Source organism: Microplitis mediator, chromosome 8, assembly GCF_029852145.1.
Source record: "Microplitis mediator isolate UGA2020A chromosome 8, iyMicMedi2.1, whole genome shotgun sequence".
Classification (NCBI taxonomy): Eukaryota; Metazoa; Arthropoda; class Insecta; order Hymenoptera; family Braconidae; genus Microplitis; species Microplitis mediator.
The window spans coordinates 8132423-8154571 of record NC_079976.1 but is presented as its reverse complement, the minus strand read 5'-3'; the positions used below and the strand labels follow the sequence as shown (position 1 = coordinate 8154571).

At 31.1% G+C, this 22149-nt stretch overlaps 1 protein-coding gene and 1 non-coding gene across 8 annotated transcripts in view; one reads left to right on the top strand and one right to left on the bottom strand.

Moving 5' to 3' along the window:
• The window catches only part of LOC130673341 (E3 ubiquitin-protein ligase MYCBP2), a 229073-nt gene that overhangs the window by 170993 nt on the left and 35931 nt on the right, over positions 1 to 22149 (top strand). The gene's annotated exons all lie outside the window — the stretch shown is intronic.
• LOC130674101 (5S ribosomal RNA) lies at positions 14162 to 14282 on the bottom strand. Its single transcript, XR_008990996.1, has one exon. It is a non-coding gene; the product is annotated as a 5S ribosomal RNA (ribosomal RNA).

The following is a 22149-nucleotide window of genomic DNA, read 5'->3' as shown; positions in this document are numbered from 1 at the left end:
AGATAATTTCACTCTGTGACGTTACTTTACTAAATTTTAAGACATGTGTCTTTAGAAGGTTATCTATGTGAGCGAAAATTGTGAACAATCTTTGAAATTAACAGGGTTTAGGGCAAATGTACCATTTGTAGCCACTGCTCCATTTTTTGACATTTAAATCTTAATTTTGAATGATGAAAAAGTATGAAAAAAAATTGCGTTGTGTAACAGTGTGATAAAAGTATTTTCGAATACATTTAAAAAATTTATTATGTAAATGCGTATTTTACAAATTGTTTTATTCAAATTTTTTAAGTGTCCAAAACTGGCCAAAAACGGTACCTCTATCATATTCATGGTCTAAAATAGGATTTTCAAAATTTTGGAGAATTTCCTATGAGTTTTTGAGAAAATGCAATTTTTAGCTCAGCTAGGATAAGAAATGTACTTGGAATATATCGCGTCACTAATTCCAAAAGGTCTTATATACGCCCTTTTGGCTTTGGTCACTAAATTCAAAACCAAAAAGGCGTAAAATTTTTTTAAAATTCTTAATCATATTGTAGATTTATTCTAAAGCTGAAAAAAAATTTTTTTTTTCAATTTTTAGCTATAAAATAAGTCTAGAAATCGATTGACAACGAAAAAAAAAATTATACGCCCTATTGACTTTAGAGCGTTTGCTAAAATCAAAAGGACGTATAAAAATATGTCCTTTTAGAATTAGTAACGCAATATGTATGGAAAATTTTTACCAAAAAATTATAGAAACTCAACTGAAAATCTTTAAAAAATTTATTCTAATCTAATTTTTTTCGAATTACTTATGTCCAAAAAAAAATTTAATTTAACTTTCTAAGAGTCGTCAGATGAAATTTTCTCAAAATTGTAAATAGAATTTGTCTATCCCGTTTTTTTTTCGATTTAAATAACAAATGATAGATCCATTAATTTGAATACTATTCGAATATAATCTCACATTAGCAGATCAAAGAATAAAAGTGTTGAAATAATAAACAAAAAATAATTTTGTTCCATAGAATAAAAAAATGAATGAAGGATCAGATGATAGATAGGATTTTTTATAATAAGGTTTAAAGAACTCACGATATTGTACACGTTTAGTAGTTTCAAATTCTAGACTCGCACTATGGCCTCGTCTACGTCAATCTCTTCAGAAGTCTCGTTTCTTTTTTTTTATTATTCTTCAATTCCGAGTTCTCTGCCCTTCTCATCTTATTTTTTACCTTCATCCTCACACAATCTTCACACAACGACGTCATTGTGAATCTCAGGCGCGCCGCGAATTTCAAACGCTCAATTTTGCGGAAACAAAACGACCACCATACGCGTGACGTTCCTAAGACGCTAGGGAGTCTTTCATTCGATAATAAAATCCAATTCTTCATCTATTTATTTTTATTTCCCAACAATATACTTCAATAAATAAAAAAAATTAATAAAGTAAATCTTTATTTATCTGATGGTTAAAAGAAAAAATTCAATGGACAAAATCAATCGTTTGAATTTCAAAATAAAATCAGTTCTTTTACTTCAATTTAAAAAAAAATTATAAACTCAAAATTCATTAAAAAATGATTTAAAATTGCAAACCTCGAGCGCGAAAGCTCTGAGCGCTCCTACTCTCGACTAAAAATTTTCGACTGATGCATTTGAATTAAATTGTATCTACAATTCATACAATACATTTAAATAGTAATATAAGCAAACAATAATAATTCAAATTTGATAATAAACAAGCTTGATGCGATTGCAAATCGATTTATTTTGAAATTCATGTCGCAACTAGTACTTCAATTTTTTATACCGGTGATGTCGGGAAGTCTGATTGTCGGTACGGAAACACGATAACTTTTTATAAACGCAATTGATTGACCTAATTTTTTTTTATTCGTTTTAGATTTTTATCAGTAAGAACTTAATGAAAATTGCAATTGAAATCCTTCTTGTTTAATTGGTTTAAATAAATAAAAAAAAGTACATAGTCGATACAGCGCAAGTAGCGAGCGTTTTTTTTTTTTGTTATTTAATGGAGATGCACAGCAAAAAATTTTTTGATTTTAACATAAGGAATATTCGCTGCAATCAAATTTTTGAACAATAATTCATTATTTTTATTGTTGCAACAGCGTTTAAGATGCGCTTTTTTTTGGCAAAACTTTTTTACAAGATTTATTAATATTTATTACTTTTTAGTGTAAATTTTACCACCTCAAAGAATTAATTATCAGAAACAAAAATTAATAAATCATAATATGTCTTTCACAATTAGCAAAATATAACTTTACGTTATGACAGTTCAAGCCAAACTGAATTCTAATTTATCATTCATTTGTACAGAATAATTGTCAGTACTATTGCATTAATTCACTGAATTTCAAAGTTTTTAAATTTTATTACTTCATCATAAATCGATACACTTTTCATTTTCATTTTCAATCTTTCCATTCAAATTTAATTTCTCTTATGAAATACACGGAACAAAGAAAATAAGAAAAATTCAAATTTCACATATAAACACCGTGATGCTTCGAGCTGAAAACGGTATACATTTTATAAAATTTTATCTTTAAAAATTTAGTTAAAAGTACATCTGAAAATTCCATTTAATAGAACAGTATTTGAAACTTTAATTCTTACAGACTTTTTAAAAATATTTCCAGTTATCTAATTCGAAGCGCCTCGTTATCATGTGTAACTGTGAATCTTTTTGTCTTTTTTTTCCGTGAAATAATTCGAAAAACAAAAAAAAATGAATTTTTTCATTCAAGTTTTAATTATAAAATAATATATCATTTTTTTTTCTTTATTTTTTCATTTATGAAGTTTTTTTCACAGCTTATATGGTATTTTTCAACAACAATTTACAGTGTAAAGTTTAAAACTCAACGAATATACCGAGAAATCTCGTGTTATTTCACGGGTTGGATTCCCTGTCAAGAATTTCAGCGAGTTGGAGGATTGTAAAATACGTCAAGGTTTCTCTACAGTATTACAGTCCTTTTCATTCTCGCTTCATATATATATATATATATATATATATATATATATATATACATCAAGTTGGTACATCGGTCGACACAAGAAGGTGCGATAACGTAAAGAATATATCGTTCCCAGTCGTCTACAAGCGAATCGCGAAACCCACAATCGAGGAAGAAATATTTCTCTAAGTTTCAACGTTCCCGCCCTTAGCTTGAATAAGAAGGATCCATCCTGATGCCTGCGCCCCTTCCGGCCCCGGGGTAAGACGTAGGTAAAGAGGCACTCCTTTTCTGGATTGATCGCTTCGTCGATGCTTATATACGAATATTCTAGACAAGAAGAGATTTCAATTTCAAATGCTTGTTTAAGAGTTTAAATCCGATTCCATTTATTCAGCTTATCTACATTCTTTCATTCACTATTAATATCTAACTTGTCTCATTGAAATACTATATAAAATAATAATATAGACTTAGCAATATTTTCCTGAAATAATAGAGAGCAAGCAAATACTTTTCTCTTAAATTCCTCTATTCTCTAAGCCCTATTTATATTTCATTGCTTTTAAATTTAATATGGACCGATGAATTAAATTATTAATGTTGCTTTTAGTGAAAGATATCCATTCAATATTTACCATCAGGCCATTTAAATTAACGGAAATTAAGTATTTACCGAGTTAATTAACTTATTATTAATTATGTGAAGTCTCGAGGATCTTGGAGTTGCGTTATTTTCGATACGATTTATTCGCGTGAGCGAAAACTTGATTAGTCAGTTCAAGTGACTTTTTAAATATTAATAAAAAATTTCTTGCAAAAACATTTTACCCTCCATTAGATATTTAATTTTTTTTACTTAATACTAAAAAAATATTACAAATTTATTTTTCAGACCCCGCACTAACTCTATTGGGAAGAGTGGGGCAAAATTAGTTTCTTAAAAAAAAAACGGCTTATATGTAATATAAGTCGATTTTTCCCCCTAACACCCTTCCCTGTAACAAATATCCTACTCTGGGGTTAAACTCACCCCAATATTTTAAACCCGCGCGATTTCTTTAATTTGAAAACAATTCAAATAACGGTCAGTAGTAATAATTAATCAAACTAATCACCATGGCTGTGGTTAGTTGACTTACCGCTCGAATTTGGTAACTGGCCAGACGTGGGTTCGAATCCCAGTACCAGCCGAAAAACTCGGGTTTGAAATTCGGCTAGAATCGGGTCGCTAAGTATCCCGGCAGTTAAAAAGCTACTTTAAATATCAAGAAAAAAAAATGATAAATGTCAAACTTGGAATAATACCTTAAAATTTGTTAATTTTTAAAAAGTTATTTCCTAAATTTTTAAACATAAAAAGTAAATACTCAAGTAAAAAGATGTCTCTTGTACTAATAGAGCAGTTTTAAGGTTACTGTAACAATGATCTTAAGTAAGTACACCATTGTTAGGTTTTTAATTAAAAATGAATCCCTATTGAATTCTCAGATAAAGTTTTTTCGCTCAATATTCAAGAAAGTTAAAATAAAAATCTTCAAACGCTCTTGTTATCTATTAAATCGATTCGTTTATTATTAGCAACAGGGAACTAAATAATGAAGCCTAGTTTTGCAGCAGACTTAGACAGGTTTCATATAACTGTTGAAAGTCATAAAATAGCTACTTGATATATGATATAGTATAAATTATATATCACTTTCAATAAACTGTGTCAAAAGTTTGGTATAATTTAATCAAAAATCATTTGTAAGAATTCATTTTGACTGAATTTCTTTTCAAAATTTAAATTTAGCTTTAAAAAGTAAAGAAATTTCTTTTGAATCCTATAAAAAATATATTTTTTTACTGGTTCAATTAAAATTAATCATACGAGTAAAATAAATTATAAATAATGTTTATTAAAAATATCAAAACCTGATTAGTATTACGAAAAATTTCATTAATATAATCCACTTTGAATTATTAATGTATGATTATCATAATATTATCATATTAATTTAATTTCCATCGAGTCAAACGAAAAACAAACAATAATAAATTATAATAAAAGTCAATTTTAAATGAAAAATCCGATCACGAGTTACCTCAAAATAAAAATAATGGATTATTATAATTATAATAATAATTATAATACGCAAATGACAAAATTATTAAATTTAATGTTTATTCAGACGAAATACAGAGTCAATATTTCATATAACAACATAATAGCTAAAGCTGTTGGCTTTAAACCGTCCAAATGATTCTCTCTCTCAGTCCCCTATGGATAGTTGACACAGGACAGCCTAATGGCGGTTTCTATCTCTCTCTTCGTTTCACTGCACGCGAAACTCTTCTAAAATTAATCCCGAATTCACCGTTAGATGTTTATCAAAAGCTCAGCATGTACGTGCCAAACTATTTCATAAATTATTTTTAAAATCCATTATTAATTAACGACTTTTTAGTAAATTTCATAGAAATCTATCTTTTGCATTTATTCTCATGGTGGAATTTTAAAAGAATTTTGCCATAATCTATAGATATATCATATGATATATCATAATTCATCGAGTAGGTTCCAAAAATACCATTGGTTCAAAAGTTTATATATGTATGTGTATATATATGTAATATAACGCGCCTTGTTGCGACGATAGCGGCCACAATTCTTAACGGATCTTAATGAAACTTGGCACACTTATTCTATGAACGATTATCACAGTTAACTTTGAAGATGAGCGAAATCGATCCACTAGTTTAGAAATGGTGGTCATTTGAAATTCAAAAAATAACGAAAAATCCTACTTTTTCGGCTTCTTTCGTAAATAACTTTTTGACGGGTATATCAATCCTTATTATGTAAAAAGAACTTGATAGCCGATAGAAAAAGCTATATTTCCCTTTTTTTATTTTTTGTTTTACAATAATTGTTCCACTTTTGATAAGGGTTCAAAGTCGCATAATTGACTCATATGTTATGGTGATAATGCCATTGTTTATATCTTTGAAAATTTTTGATGGGTGATTATTAAATTATATATACTTATTCTTTAGGTAATTATCTTGATCAAGTTTAAAAATTTATAAAAATCGGTTGAGCACTTTAGAAATGGTGGCAATTTGAAATTTTCTAATGAATGAAAAATGCTGTTTTCTTTGTCATTATTTCTAAATAACGTTGTAATGGGTACATCTATCATTATTATGTAGCAAGAACATTATTATGTAAAAATAACATGACTATCTCCTTTGGATAGCTAGATGACACCAGAATACTTGTAATCCTAATATTAACGGTTTGATTGAAGTGAGAAATCTACTTCCATTTCGGATGCCTAATGGCCTTTTTTTCACTGCACTAAAAAATGGTTATATTCAAAAATTTCGTCAATTTATTCAGTTTTTCATATTCTTTAAGAAAAAAAATACTAGCAGACTCGAAAAAATTTTGCCACGAAAATTTCGATGAAAATGATGAAAACCGCAAATTTTTCATACTTTTAAACTGTCAAAACTCATTAAACTATCAAAGCTTTCTAACTTTTGATAGTGGATTCATAAATCTGCCGTAAAATAGAACAATTTAAAAAAAAAAAAAAACAGTAAAAAATGTGGTTGACCCCACTTCCAAATAATAACCAAAAATAAATAAATGAATTCATATATAGGTACATAAATTTATTCATTCAAAGTTAATGGAAAAATAATCATTTTTATTATTATTTTTATTTTTTCAACTAATTTGTTTCAAGTTTTATCACTAATGGTCTACCATTTTATATATATTTATTTCTTAAAATATCTTAAAATCGTTTTAAGTCAAGTAGTAAGTCATGAGATACTTAAGTGCATCTTTATTTATTTATGATTAATTCAAAGAATGTATAAACTGCGTCCACTTAACTCTACATTAAATGAAACGTATGATAAAATATATGTATATATTTATATTTTTTTTTTTTTTAAATAAATACTTTGACGTGGAAAAAATTGTAATTCACTCTGGAATTAAATTTTTACGTCATATGAAATGAGTGAGATTTTTATATTAAATATATAAATGTTTGAAAAAAAAAAAAAAATAGTGATAAATAAATAAAAAAATATGGAATAAATTTGAGAGCATTACATAACGATGTGACTTTAATTTATCTGGTCTTGTTTAATTCACGTATGATATTAAATACGCAAATGAATGCGCGAAAATGCTCTCACTGCAACATTATTCGCCCCTCTCATAGTGATGATGGTAGTAGTAATAGTTGTTGTAGTAGTAGATCCTCTCGAAAACTGACAAGAGAAATATTTCGGCGTATTTCCATATATACTCATATAACAGGGATGTATCCTCTCTGCGCTTTTGCTTTTAATCCTGAAAACTAACGGATTCTCTCTTTTACTCATATATGCATTATCTGTTAAGCTGTCTCTCTTTGTCACTCTTTTTGCATATATCTATATGGTATGATATGTATATATGGAAAAGCGTCACACACAACGTCGCTGTCCGGATTTGCCGCTGGCGCGATTTAACGACCGCGTTTTGCTTTCCAGTTTTCCTCGACTCAGTTACTCTCGTCTAGTCTCCTGCTGCATACATGGAGATGCTTTTCTCTCATTTTCATCTATCAAAAAATAACAAACTTCATCACGTCATATTATTTGCAAGTAATTTAATGAGTTGTCTCTTTCAATTTGTCGAGTTGTTCTTTTTAAATTAAAAAAATTATAAGGATAATATGAATTAAATTATGAGGGATGTAGGTGAATTAAATAATTCGTCAAAAGAAATTTTTATTTACCTCATTTTTTTTTAATAATTAAAATAAGAATTCGTCTATAAGAATTTTAACTCTTGAAATTTTAACAAGTGTGAAAAAAAAAAATTGGAAAAAAAGGTACAAGTTGAGCTTATTTAAATACGTCATTGAATAAATGAAAAATCGTCAACGGCCATATCACGCTGATAAAAACACCGAAGAACCGGGAGTGGCGCCATAAGTGACACATCGTGTTCTCTTATAGTGAATATACTAATAATTGAAAAAAAAGTCATAAAAATTACTTTAAAATTATAATAATCGCCACCCAATTCAGCAATAATTAGTATTGTTTATTAAAGAACAAGTGAATCGAAATTCTGTGGATTGTTTTGTTTGAAAACAAAAACCACAACGCACACGAGGCATAACCTCACTTTAAAAAACCCGGCTAGGCCGGATCACAACACGATGGATAACGGGAACCGAACCCAAAATGGGTCACAGCCCTTCATAAAACCGTCTTCAGGTACAAGAAGTATTAATACAACTAAAAATTATAACTCTATTAACTTAGAGAAAATGTACAAAGAAGCAGTCAGAGATTTTGGCGTAAACAAATCAGTATCAAAAATAGCGCCAAATCTCAAGACAGCCAGACCTAGATCCAGTTCAAACGAATTTCATGCAAATACCCAAGGAATGGATGCACCAAACAGTACAACAGAGCAATGGGAACGTCCCAAAAAAATAGTCAAGCGAGAAGTAGCTCAGAAGAGAAGCAGACGGCATACGTCAAGCGAGTCATCCGAGATAGAAGAAGAACTCAACACTGCGGATATGCAAATCGACCCTAATACGCAACAGTCCTCAACAGGTCACTCGATGTTAGGGAATACAGAAGACGAAACGAACGAAGTACCGAAAGGTAAGCCTCCTCCAATTTTTATCAACAAAGTAAAATTAACTGAAATGGTCAAGCTGCTTACAGACAATAACGTAGTTAAAGGTTCATTCTTAATCAAGCAAGAAGATACTGAAAACATAAAAATTACCGCTAAAGACCTGGAACTTCACGAGAAAATAATTCAGATACTTAAAGCCAAAAACCTCCATTATTTCAGCTTTACACCAAAATCTCTTAGACCAAAAACAGTTATACTAAAAGGTATTCACGGTGAATACGATGCAAATTACGTAACCGCCGAAATCAACGAATACAACCTACCAAACACCAAGATAATAGGACTGACCAAAATAACTTATGATGAAAACAGCCCTGATGCATATTACTTCATTGTCCAGCTATCCCCTGAGAGCAAAACACGTCATCTCATGAGTATAAGAGCGTTGGCCAACCAGCTGGTCAGATGGGAACATCCACGAAAGAAACCAGTATTTCAATGTAAAAGATGCCAGCGTGTGGGCCACGCCAGCACAAATTGCAACATGCCATTCCGTTGTGTTAAATGTGGACAGGATCATGGTCCAAAAAATTGCAAAATCGAAAAGGATGCTGACAAAACGAAACTAATATGCACTAACTGCGGTGGCGAGGGCCACCCCGCGTCTTATAAAGGATGTCCATTCATAAAGTTCGCTCATCAAGTGCAAAAAAATAAAGCTATAGCACAAAAAGAAAAAAACACAGTAAGATCTGCGTCAATTTATAAAAACACCTCACCGCAAGTTTCGTACGCTCAAACAGCAAGTCAATCCAATGCTATACGCAATAAAGCCCCATTTAATACCCACAGAGAAGCAATAAATAACCAAAATAATCAACCAACCGAAGAAGCAACCCCACAGTGGGCCCAAAACCTGAAATTTGAGATTATAAACGCCTTTAAGCATCAACTCAACACGATGGCAGCACAGATCACCGAAAACGCCTCAAATATTGAGAGATTATACATGCACCTTAATATTCATTATGGATAATACGTCTCAACTTACAATACAAACCCAGAACAATCTCGCTCCAAGAGAAAAAGTACACAAACTCAAAATAGCTGCGATTAATGTCAACTCACTTATAGCATATGACAGAAGATTAGAATTACTCACCTTTATGAACAAGCACTCACATGACATAATACTCCTGTCGGAAACAAAATTAATGCCAAAACACAAGCCAAACTTCGCCAATTATTCCATGATACGAACGGATCGTCCAAACGCTGATGGAGGTGGCGGGACAGCTATCCTTATAAAAAACAATCTTAAATATCAAATTATCTCTACGCCATCGTCAAGCAAAAACGAAACACTAGAATTTACTATAATAAAATTAACTACGAAGGCCAGATACAATTTTTTTGTCATTAGCGCTTACGCCAACAACGACTGCAGAACGATATTTAAAAACGAACTAAGTACGCTATTTAGTGAATTAGCACTAGACCGAGAAAACAATCACTACGTATTAGCCGGTGATCTAAATGCTAGATCCAAAGACTGGGGCGACAGAGTAACAACTGGCCGTGGAAGATACTTGACTCAATGGCTCGACGAAAATGCGGCCAAGTATAGAACAGAACACTATACAACAGCCGAACCCTCATTCATCCCAGCACAAACCTACCTCGATATGGCCTTGATTGACAATAGACTTCATATAAACGATGCTAGAAACAACAAATTACTTACAATTAGCTACGACAGTGATCACAAGGCAGTGTCATTTGTAGTAAGTTTGCCAACTGACGATGAACTTATAATAAACACAATCCCCCCGCAAGCAATATATAAATATAAATCAACCAATTGGAAAAAATTTAATAAAACACTCAGCAAAAACTACACTGCAGAAATCCCAGCGGACAAGAACTTAACTAATTCGGAAATAGACGCCCACCTAGAAGACATTAATACTGCCATACGCTCAACCATCGAATCAACTGTACCGAAATATGAGAATAGCAGCGACATTCATAAATATGTCTCGCACAAAATTAGCAAACTCCAAAAAGCTAAATCGCAACTAATTACCTTACTTCACAAGCTCCAGAAAAAAGACCCTGCAGTAAGGGAGGGACTGACAATAAGAGTAAAGTCATTAGTTAAAGATGCCAAAAAACAGCTCCAAACGGAGATACGTAAGTCGTCAGATGCCTACTGGACCTCCAAAATCAAACAAATCGATCACAAAAATCCCAATAAGTTTTTTCCGTTAATTAATAGCATCTTCCGACCGAAGCAACCGCTCACAGTCAACGAATTAAAAATTAAAAATACTAACCTAGACATACTAACCCGTAGTGATTGCAAGATCAACCAGCTGCCAATAGACAACGAATCCAACCATATAATCACCGAGCCAGTCGATAAGCTCAACGTTATAGGCGCATTTTACGAAAAAATTAACTCACCGAGCCAGCTAAATGAAAGATCCGAAACAAGAACACTAGTTCAAGAAAGTGTGGTGGATATTAAAAACCAGCTAAAAAACATGATTGACAAACAATTAACAATAACATCTTTCTCAAAGAGAAATAAAGCCGATAATCCGTCAAGCGAAGATGATCCTGATCATATATTTTGCTCACAAATACAAGTCGCCAAAATCATCAAAAATCTACCGAACAAATCGTCAGCTGGACTCGATAATGTTCCTTCAATAGTGCTCAAAAGAATACCAAGCCGATTAATCAGAGACTACACAATATTATTCAACAACTCCATCAACAATTATTACTTCCCAACGAACTGGAGAAAGGCCAAGGTACTTCCAATATTAAAAAAGGGTAAAGATCCAACTAACCCGTCTAGCTATCGGCCAATAAGCTTAACTCCTTGCATTAGCAAAGTGTTTGAAGCCGTAATTAATAATCACATTAAAAAATTTTGTACAGAAAACAACGTCATCCCTGATAATCAGTTCGGTTTTCGCCACAATCACTCTACTACACATGCCATCAATAAGCTACTTTCAGACATTAACTTCCACCTTCAGCACAATGAATACACCGGTGCAGCGTTAATCGACATTGAAAAAGCGTTCGATTCGGTTTGGATCGACGGACTCATTTACATTCTTCTCAAGAAGAACTGCTGGATTTGGTTAATTTTCTTAATTATTACTATGATCACAAATAAGGAATTCGTCACTTGGGACGGCTCAACTATCAGCACAATTACATTCCTCATAAAAGAAGGACTCCAGCAAGGAGCTGTTAATTCTCCAGATTTATTCAACATTTATAACTGTGAAATTTTAAACTTATTCGAGCTCAATAACAACAACAACACCTATTCAATAGCTTTTGCCGATGACCTTGTGGCATATGTCGCAGGAAGAAACGTAACAGAAATACAACACAAACTCACTGACTTGGTCTCCAAAATAAATAGCCACTACATATCATGGAACCTAAAAATAAACCCGGCCAAATGCGAATCCATTTTATTCCGTAAACCAGCTAAGAACTGTACTAAATCTAACCAAATTCCATGCAGAAGCTTTAGTATAAAAATTGCAGATCCTTCGTCCGGCGAGGAAGTCACTATACCTCATAGAGAAATAGTAAAATATCTGGGATTTAATATCGATTACCTGGTGCGTAACAACCAACACATCAACATACAACTGGAGAAAGCATCTAAAACATTCAGGTCTCTTGGCAGACTATTTCACAACAAAAAGCTAAGCCGCAAGGCAAAAATAATAAGCTACCTCTTGTTAATACGTCCCATCATCACCTATGCTGCACCCATGTGGTGGAATACGAGTGCATCAGTTATCGAAAAGCTCCGGCTATTTGAGAGAAAATGTCTTCGAGCTTGTACAGGTATGTACCGTTCAGCGGAAACTAATTACCTCAAATATATACCGTGTCAAGACCTATACGATGCAGCAGCTATACCGAGGATCGACTCGTTTATAATACGGCTCACACGTGATTATTTTGCCAAGATCCCAAGCAGCAACAACGTCTTGATTAAATCCTTTGGCAACTACGATATTCCAAAATTTGAAAAAGCAAATTACGAAGGATATATACCACCTCAAGCCTTTATTATTGCGGATGCAAAAGGAGTAATACAAGATCTTGATAACACTCCGATTCTATACCACTGGAAACGACATCCGTCTAATAAAAAAATAGCAATGAAGTGGGATGACTTCACCAAACACAAAGAGCTATTCGCGTATTCAACGGCCCTACCGGCGAGAGATCTAGTCGACTTCAACAGAACAAACCAAAAAAAATACTGGTGGCTCTCAGATGACTCCATACATCTTGAAAAGCTAAAAAAAAGAAAGCAAGACTGGATAAAAACATTATTAAACCAAGATAGGTAAACTACTGTACATATAGTCCTAACAATGTAAATAGTGTATATATTTGCCCTCTGTATATACCCCCACATCCTGACCCATTCCTTCTCCCCTTTCCTACTGGGCACCCTTAGCTATAAGTTAACTAATATGTATTTATTGTTCAAGTGGTTTTTCTACAAGAATTTTTTTTCCACTTATGATTACTCTGACGAGACATACAGCTGCCCACCTAGGGACCAACATTATAAAGAACTACAACAGAAACAGCCAAGATTTAAATAAATATAAGCTATGAGTTACTACACTAGTAGTCCAATAGTTCAATAAACAATAGTGTATTGGTTTTTGTTAAATTAGTTTGAACCACATATTGTACTACTAAAACTTTGTACTTTTTTAATTCAAATAAATTTTATATAAAAAAAAAAAAACTGATAAAAACACCAGTTCTCGTCCGATCACTGAAGTTAAGCAGCATTGAGCATGGTTAGTACTTGGATGGGTGACCGCTTGGGAACACCATGTGCTGTTGTCATTATTTTTTTATTTTTCACCAGATTGCATCATAAGTTTGAATTCTTACCCCGCTCAGAAGGAAAAAAATCTTTGTTTTCTTTTATGAGAAAACAAATTATAAAAAGTAACGCGTGCGCCAATTTAGCCGCACACAGGCAAACGTTTAAACTTTCAGGTACAGATCCGATGAAAAATAGTATACACCGCAATCGGGGAAGGTAGACATCCCAATCCGCCTAATTCCGCCTTCGGAGGGGTAGGCAATTACACGCGGGTTGAATTGTCCTACTTTCCTCCCTAAATATGGAATGTTTTATTTTTTTTTATTGAACTTAAGGAGAAACGCCACCGGACCTCTTCCTCACACTCAGAAACATAAACGGGACCATCTTTGTTGCTCTCGTAGAGTAAATGAGAATTTTAAAACAATTTTTCTAGGAGACGAATTAGAATTTTTGAAAATACGAAATTTTCAGACCTCTGTTAAGGTTTTAAGAAACGCTAAAGACTCTCGATTTTAAGTTTCCAGTGTTTATTCGGGGATTTAATTAAATCGAATTGAAAATCGGTTAATGTTACCCCTTAAAATGAAACTTCATAAAATTATTTCTAGGCCAAAAATAAAAAAATAATGACAACAGCACATGGTGTTCCCAAGCGGTCACCCATCCAAGTACTAACCATGCTCAATGCTGCTTAACTTCAGTGATCGGACGAGAACTGGTGTTTTATCAGCGTGATATGGCCGTTGACAATTTTTGAGTTACTCAATGACGTATTTAAATAACTGACTTTTAAACTTTGAAAAAGACCTAATTTCGATCCACTAAAACAAACATCAACCAATCTATTAAAAAAAAAATTTTGACTCAGTTAATTAGTAAAAAACACTTTAAATGAATCAAAACGATCGGATTATAAATCCCGGTGCATTTGTCTCAACTCGTGGTAATTAGGGGACTGATGTGTCTCGTTGCAACACAGGGATAATGAAACGAAAACAGGGCGAGATGTTGCCCCAGGGGGTTGCTTCATGAGAAAGAGAAAAAGCTAAAGAGCATAGTGTAGGGTTTGAGGGTGTGTAAAATTGTAGGGTTTCAGTATATAACCTCGGCTAAATTACGCAAGTTTGCTGGCTATATAATATTCTCTCTTTCAACTGCCGCGCCGAGGATTGATTATGTTTATCTTTCATTAGGAATACCGTCAGCTTACTATACCAACCCCATGGCCCTAAGTACGTGAATTATAAATCCCGTCATTCTCTTTCTCTTTCTCTCTCTCTCTTTCTCCTGTGTCTGCTTTACCCGCCGCAAGTTTGTTTTAAACTCGCCAACCAAACGGGGTATCAACCCTTGTTAATTTACGTATGAATCAACAAAAGAAACAGAATTATTATTAACAAAAACAAACTTTGAACATTTTTATTATTTTTCAACAAAATTTATCATAACGAAAATTCTTCTCTTAACGTAAGTAACCGCAGGCTGGCGACATCTTACTGAATTTCTCTTAACTTTTCCGTCTGTTACCAGACGAGTTTTATATATATTTTTTTGCAGGCAGTATTTATATCTTTATTATTTATTTGAATTACACTTTTATTTATTTGCACTGCGCAAAATTGCCATCGTAAACTATCACTACTGCAATAAATTTATAAACATTTTTTTTATGACCTTGACAAATATTTTTTTTATCAATTTGCCAAGAGTAGAATAAAATTTTATAATAATTTCATAATAAAATCATATTTTATTTATTTTTATTTACATAAAAAAATACTAAATTCCAGTCTCTAAAATTGAATTTTTTTTTTTTTTTTCAAATTTAATTATCAGAAATTTTTAAGTTTTTTGTGTAAACATTTTTTATGACATTTCGTGTCACTATTCTATTATAATTGAATTTTTAATGGACAATAAATTGATATCATAAAAATAATTTATTTGACAACTTAATATATATTTTTTTTTATTACCATTATTAAATTTTTTGTTTCACTGGTTTATAATTTATGTGATTTTATTCTCAAGTATTTCAAAATTTAAATTTATACGAATAATTAATTTGATTTTTTATGGGAATAAAATAAAAAAAAAATTTTAAAGACCAAAAAAAAATATTTTTGTGAAATAATTTGATGGAAATAGATTTGAATATTTAAATGAATTTTATTTAAATTAATTTAAAATATATTCCCCAGTGAACGTAACACAAAAGATGATAATCGCAATAACAATGGGGTATGAAATTAATTCTTATTGGACCGTAGAGGTCTTGAAATAATATACGATACAATCAACAAAATTATTATCTCACTCACATCCCCTTTTATTTCCCCCTTCTTAGTTTACACATGCGTTTAACATGTCTCGACATGGTTATCGCATTCCAAACAATGAATCACCTGCCCCTCATCTTCCTCCGACACTTTCATTATGACGGTTTATTATTTCTCATCATAACAATCACTCCCATTACGCTTTTCGTAAAACTTTGAATTAAACAGGAAGTGCTAACATTTAAATCCCGGAAATCTTTACGAAGATAAAAAAAAGCAGCTTAGGATAACAAAAAAATAAACATGTAGAGAAGGCGTAAAGAAGATAAATTTTTAAGACGAGATTTTTTGTACGATTACATTCACAAGATGTCAAATTTTTTTACGTGCAATGGAACAACCCTTTTTATATGTCATCTGTCACTATCGATATATCGATCTTAAAAAGTATAATATGTATTTTTTTCAAATACCGATGTATAAAAAAATATATTCTGTGAAAAAATTTTCTTATAAAACTTTATGAAATTTTATACCGAAAATGGCCTGGTACAAATTTGTAAAATTTCGTAAAATTTTTTTCAATACTGGATTCAAACTTATTATGAATTTCTAGAAAAATTTATAAAATTTATTGGAATTTGATGCAATTTCATAGAATTTCATAATTTCGTGTAATTTCATATAATTTTGTACAATTCCACAAAACTGAAATTTTAGAAAACCGGAATTTGATGAAATTCAGAAAATCACAATTTTAGTACTGGATTTAAATTTTATGAACTTGCATACAATTTTGAAAAATTAAATAAATTTTATGGAAATTTACAGTTTTACATAATTCTAGAAATATCACACAGTGAAATTTTGCCAAATTATATAAACTATTACAGAATTTTATACGATTTCCTAAAATTTTATGAAAAGATTTTTTCACGGGTAATATTTTGTTTAGTCTCCAAATTCTTATTATCTTTTTAAATTTTATTCTTACAATTTCTGTGTACAAATACACTTTAGTTTTAATATAGCGGGCGTGCTTAGCCCTTCTCCTGTTTGTAGCTATTAATATAAATGGATAAAATTAGAGTTCAATGGAGAAAGACGAGGGCACAAGACCTCAGGACAACGTACACGATATCTTGTTTAACTCACCAATCATTCAATAACTCTTAAATATCACTTTTTACTTCTTGTTTATTATTTTTATCTTTAAATAATTTATAAATTTATCAAAATATTATTTATTAGTTAAACCAGTTATTTTTTCAATGTGATATTTCACTATTCTGTAAGCATTCAAATTTAAAGTTATTTTATGTTTCATCGGCGCGAAATTTGAAGAAAAATAATTTTTTCAAATAATTCATAATCGCCCAACGTTCAAAAATTATATCCGGTTCATGGAAAAAAAAAAATCATTTCAAAAATATTTATCACGGCATAATTTTGAATTTCTAACAAAATAGAAATTTAAGTTGACGATTTTGAAAATTCAAACAATGTTTGATTTTGACTTCACGTGATAGTATTCTCGAAATTCAAATAAACAAATCATACTTTGAATAAATGATAAAAAATTTTAATCAAATTTTCGAAAAGTAGTAAAGAACCAAAGGTAACGTCTGTTTTTTCGTTTTAGAAAATTTTGAAAAAGTTTAAAAATATTAATTTTAAGATCTACTTTTTTCCAAATTTGAGTTCCACCATAACGAATGATCTGAGACTAATTTTTTTCAACCTGGGGGTCTTTATTCTAATTTCTGTCTACACGGAAAGAAAATTATAGCAGCGGTTCCCATAATTTTGTGAAATTTTTTCCTATACCATCATAGGAATTACGACCATAAATTATGGGAGCGGTTCCTATAATTATAGGAACATTTCCCATAATTATAGGAATAGTTCCTACAATTATGGGAATGATACCCATAACGCTATAGGAATGGTTCCTATAATTATAGGAATGGTTCCTATAATTTATAGGAATACTTTCTATAATATTATGGGAATCATTCCTATAATTTATGGGAATGGTTCCTATAATTTATAGGAACTATTCCCATAAATTATAGAAACCATTCCCATAATATTATGGGAATGGTTCCTATAATAGTATGGGAACTATTCCCATAATATTATGGGAATGATTCCCATAATGCAATTGGAATGATTCCCATACCATTATGGGAACGGTTCCCATAATATTATGGGAACGGTTCCCATAATATTATGGGAACCATTCCCATATCATTATGGGAATCATTCCTATAATATTATGGGAATGGTTCCCATATTATCATGAAAAAATTAATTTAAAGAAAAGTGTGGTAATCACTTCTACAATACACAGAAATATTATTAAACATAAAAACAAAAATTCAAACATTGAAAAAAAAATCGTATTTGGCAAAGAACATTAAAATTTTTAACAAGAATTTTTTGTCGCACAAAACATTCAAGAAAATTCAAATTTTGGGAAATTTCTACACTATTGTGCAAAAAAAAAATTTTATGATATTATAGGGATGGTTCCCATAACATTATGGGAATAGTTCCCATAATATTATAGGAATAGTTCCTATACCAATATGGGAACCGTTCCCATAATAGTATGGGAATGATTCCCATACTATTATGGGAATGGTTCCCATAATATTATAGGAATAGTTCCTATACCAATATGGGAACCATCCCTATAGTAGTAAGGTACTGTTCCCATACCATTATGGGAACCATTCCCATAATGCATAGGAAAACTTCCCATAATTTTCTTTCCGTGTATCTGTTAGTCGCAGAATTATTTGAATTAATTTATTAATTTAAGACCCGTCATCGAAAATTTAAAAAATGTCTTTCCAAATTTTTCCTACGATTCACAGTTAAATATGAAGTCCGATTCGGATAAAAATTCGAAAAAATTTTCCTGCAAAAAAATAAATTTCAGTTACAAATAAATATAAAATATATGCAAATAAATGCATTCACTTGAATCTGAAATTTTTCCCCTGTTTATGTTACATATTTTTGAATCTCGGATTTTTTTGTTACACGAAAGAAAATTTTTTTTGGACAACAGCCTCCAGATTCCAACATCTTTCAATTAATTTTTTTTTTTAAATAATTTATTTTTCAATTGATTGAAATTTAAATAAAAATTTTTTCTATAATTATAATTTTTAATTAGCGAATGACTTCTGACAAAGACCAAAAATTTTTCTAACATATTAATCTAATAACGTTTATGCCGTCTTCATTACATCCTGTTTCGTGAACTGAATAAATTCAGAAGGCGTTTTTACGTCTCAACATATGACTCCCAAAAGCTTTTTACATCTTTCGTCGCGGTGTCTTGATATACGTACACATTCCCCGCGGCAACAGATATAAATTCAAACTTTTTTTTGAAATATCGATTGATATATGTACACACACTGTATATATATCTATATATATTTAAAGAGTAGTATATATTTCGCGGCATTGACTTGGCTCTCACAGTGAATCCACCTAGTCTTTTCAATCATCCCTTGGATTTTTCCAATTCGTCGCAGACGCATTAAAGGAAGCTTATAGAGCCAGCTAGACACCGGATATATTTAAAAATATGCTGAGCACATTTGTTCGTGAAAAATGGAACTCAAAGAGAGTTAAAGTAAAATAAAAATAAAATAAAAAATTCAAAGTAAAATAAAAAGTATTAAAGAAGAAAATAAAATCGGTGGAACGTAGACATGAGAGGACGAAAACAACCAAGAGTATTCGGGTCGTTGAGTCTCGAATTGACTTCCCAATCAATATGAGAGTTAGTCTCCATACAGACATGAGCATTCAGCACAGCTGGAGAAATCATTCAACCCGGTGAATTGGGATGGATACTGCTCGTACATTCACTCTATGTCCAGGCTGTATGATAGGATGATTGGTCGCGTTAATAAAATCTGATGGGTCTCTGTCTCTTTCTCTTATCCATTACTCCTGGGTGACGATCATCTCGGGCGTTAACTTGTCCACTTCCGTTCGTTATATTCATTCTATTATTTTCTTTTATTTTTATTTTTTTTAATTCACTACCATAACTCGGGTATTATTATGTGCTTTGAATAGTTTATTTTATTGCACAATTTGTTGTGATATTTCTAAGCTGACAATTCTCCCGGGTCAAAAATAAAACTTGATTTAGACTTGATTTACTAAGTCGAAATTGGGAGCCGTTTTTCACAAGGCAAACTAGACTTTTTTTTACGGAGATATGAAATACATTGAGTTTTCGCCTTGGTTTAGACTTCACTGGCTTACTTAGTCACGATTTAAGACGAAAAAGTTTAAATCAAGTCGAAATTGACTTGGTTTAGACTTATTCGACTTAAATTTTAAGACGAAACAGTCAAAACTAAGGTGAAATAATTTTTATATGTTAAGGCAAAAGTAAGGCGAATAAATAACTTTTTTTCGACTTGGTTCAGCAAGTCAAAATTAAGGTGAATAACTATCGTGCTCGAAGTAAAGACGAATAAGTTGAAACAAAGATGAAAAAAATTCAAAAAGTTTAAAAAAATTTAACTTAAGTCGAAAAAGTCGAGATCTTATCGAAAAATCGTGGGCAAATCAATCTTCAAAAGAAATTAAGGTGAAGCGAGCCTGAGTCAAGTTTTATTTTTGACCCGGGATAGGATCCATTTAATCAGAAATTTCAAAATTTATTTTGATTTTTTCTTTGCATTAAATAATTTAGAATTTTTTTTATGACAGTCATTGGTTTTGATGAAATTAAAAAATTCAGTAGTTAGTAATAACAAATAAAAAAAAATACATTTGAAAGCCAACAGCTGCAAGACAAGCCGCCTCCTCGCAACTAGAACACTTCATTTGCTCGTCTTGCATTCTTTGAGAAATAGTTTTCACGTTGGTTACGCCCTGAGATCAAGAATATCTTGAGTTATAATTTTACTCGACGAACCACTACAAAATATTATCATCATTTATTTTTATCACTACCCATTGTAATCACCACTGCAGATAATTATAGCAATAACTCAAATTTACTGACAATATATTTTTAAATCAACACCGATAATTTATTTTAGACTTCTCTATGAAAAAATTATTCATAAAAAAAATATTTACTCATACACGGGGATTTTAATGCAATAACAGATGAATTAAGTAGATTTTTATTTAATGAGAAGAACGGGCTATTAAAAAAATATCAGAAAACAATGGAATGTGAAAGGGACAAATTTGCTGAAGATGAATTCTAAAAGTCGAGGAATTTCAAAGGGAAATAGGAATTGAAATGAAGATTTTCACGGTAAATTTGCAAAATTTTCTTTATAAAAGTGTAAAAAATCTGCCATTGGTTGTGTTATTAGAAATTTTGAAAAATGTGATAAAATTTTGGACAAGCGAATGACATTTTAAATATTAGATTCGTTTAAAAAACCACAGAAAAAAAGTCGAGTGTGGATGTCATTAGAAGATGCGATACGAGACAAAGCCCTTAAAAAAAAAAATGTTTCAATATCAGAGGACTTTTAAATTGGCGACAATTCCGGACTTTGATTTGATCATTTTTAAATGACCTCGTTCTTAATTATTTTAATTAGAGTCGAAAAAACGTCATAGTATGTTTAAAATTTTATTTTTTCTTTATTCTTGGAACCAGAAAAATTTTCAAATCGAATTATTGTCACTTAAAAAACTCCGATAAACGTGACTAAAAAGTACTCAGTTGATAATTTTCTTAAAGTTCCAAAAATAGTCGATTCAAAGCTCAAAACTGTCTCGAATTTGAAAGTTCACTGTTCTAAACTTTTTTGGAACGAATTTTTTTTTTTTACACGGGAGTGAAAGAGTTTGCAGAAGAAATAGCCGATGAAGAAGGAATAATCGAAAATCTGGCGAATTCAAAATTAGAAAAATAAATTCATAGAGATATTATTGTAAACAAACTAAAAAAATAATGTTTCAAAAAACTGTTATCCGGGTTTTTCTAAATAAAAGCTTTGAGCGGCACAAAAGGGCTCAGCTTTATTTCATAGAAAATTTACATTCGTTTAGAAAAAAAAACGTGGAAAAAATTTCAATTCATTTTGTCAGTGCAATAGAAAGATACAAATCGCCTACTCGAGAGCGAAAAAATAAAAAAACGAATAGAATGTTTTCTAAGAAAGTAAATATACAAAACCTACACAGAGAAAAAATACCGTTTAAAAACATCGCATTTTCTTTCCACAAAAAATCATGCTATTGAACATTTTCAATTAAATTCAAAAAGTTTCTCAACCGAAAACTAAATTTACTTTAAAATACGCTTATTTTTTCAAAATTCCGTAA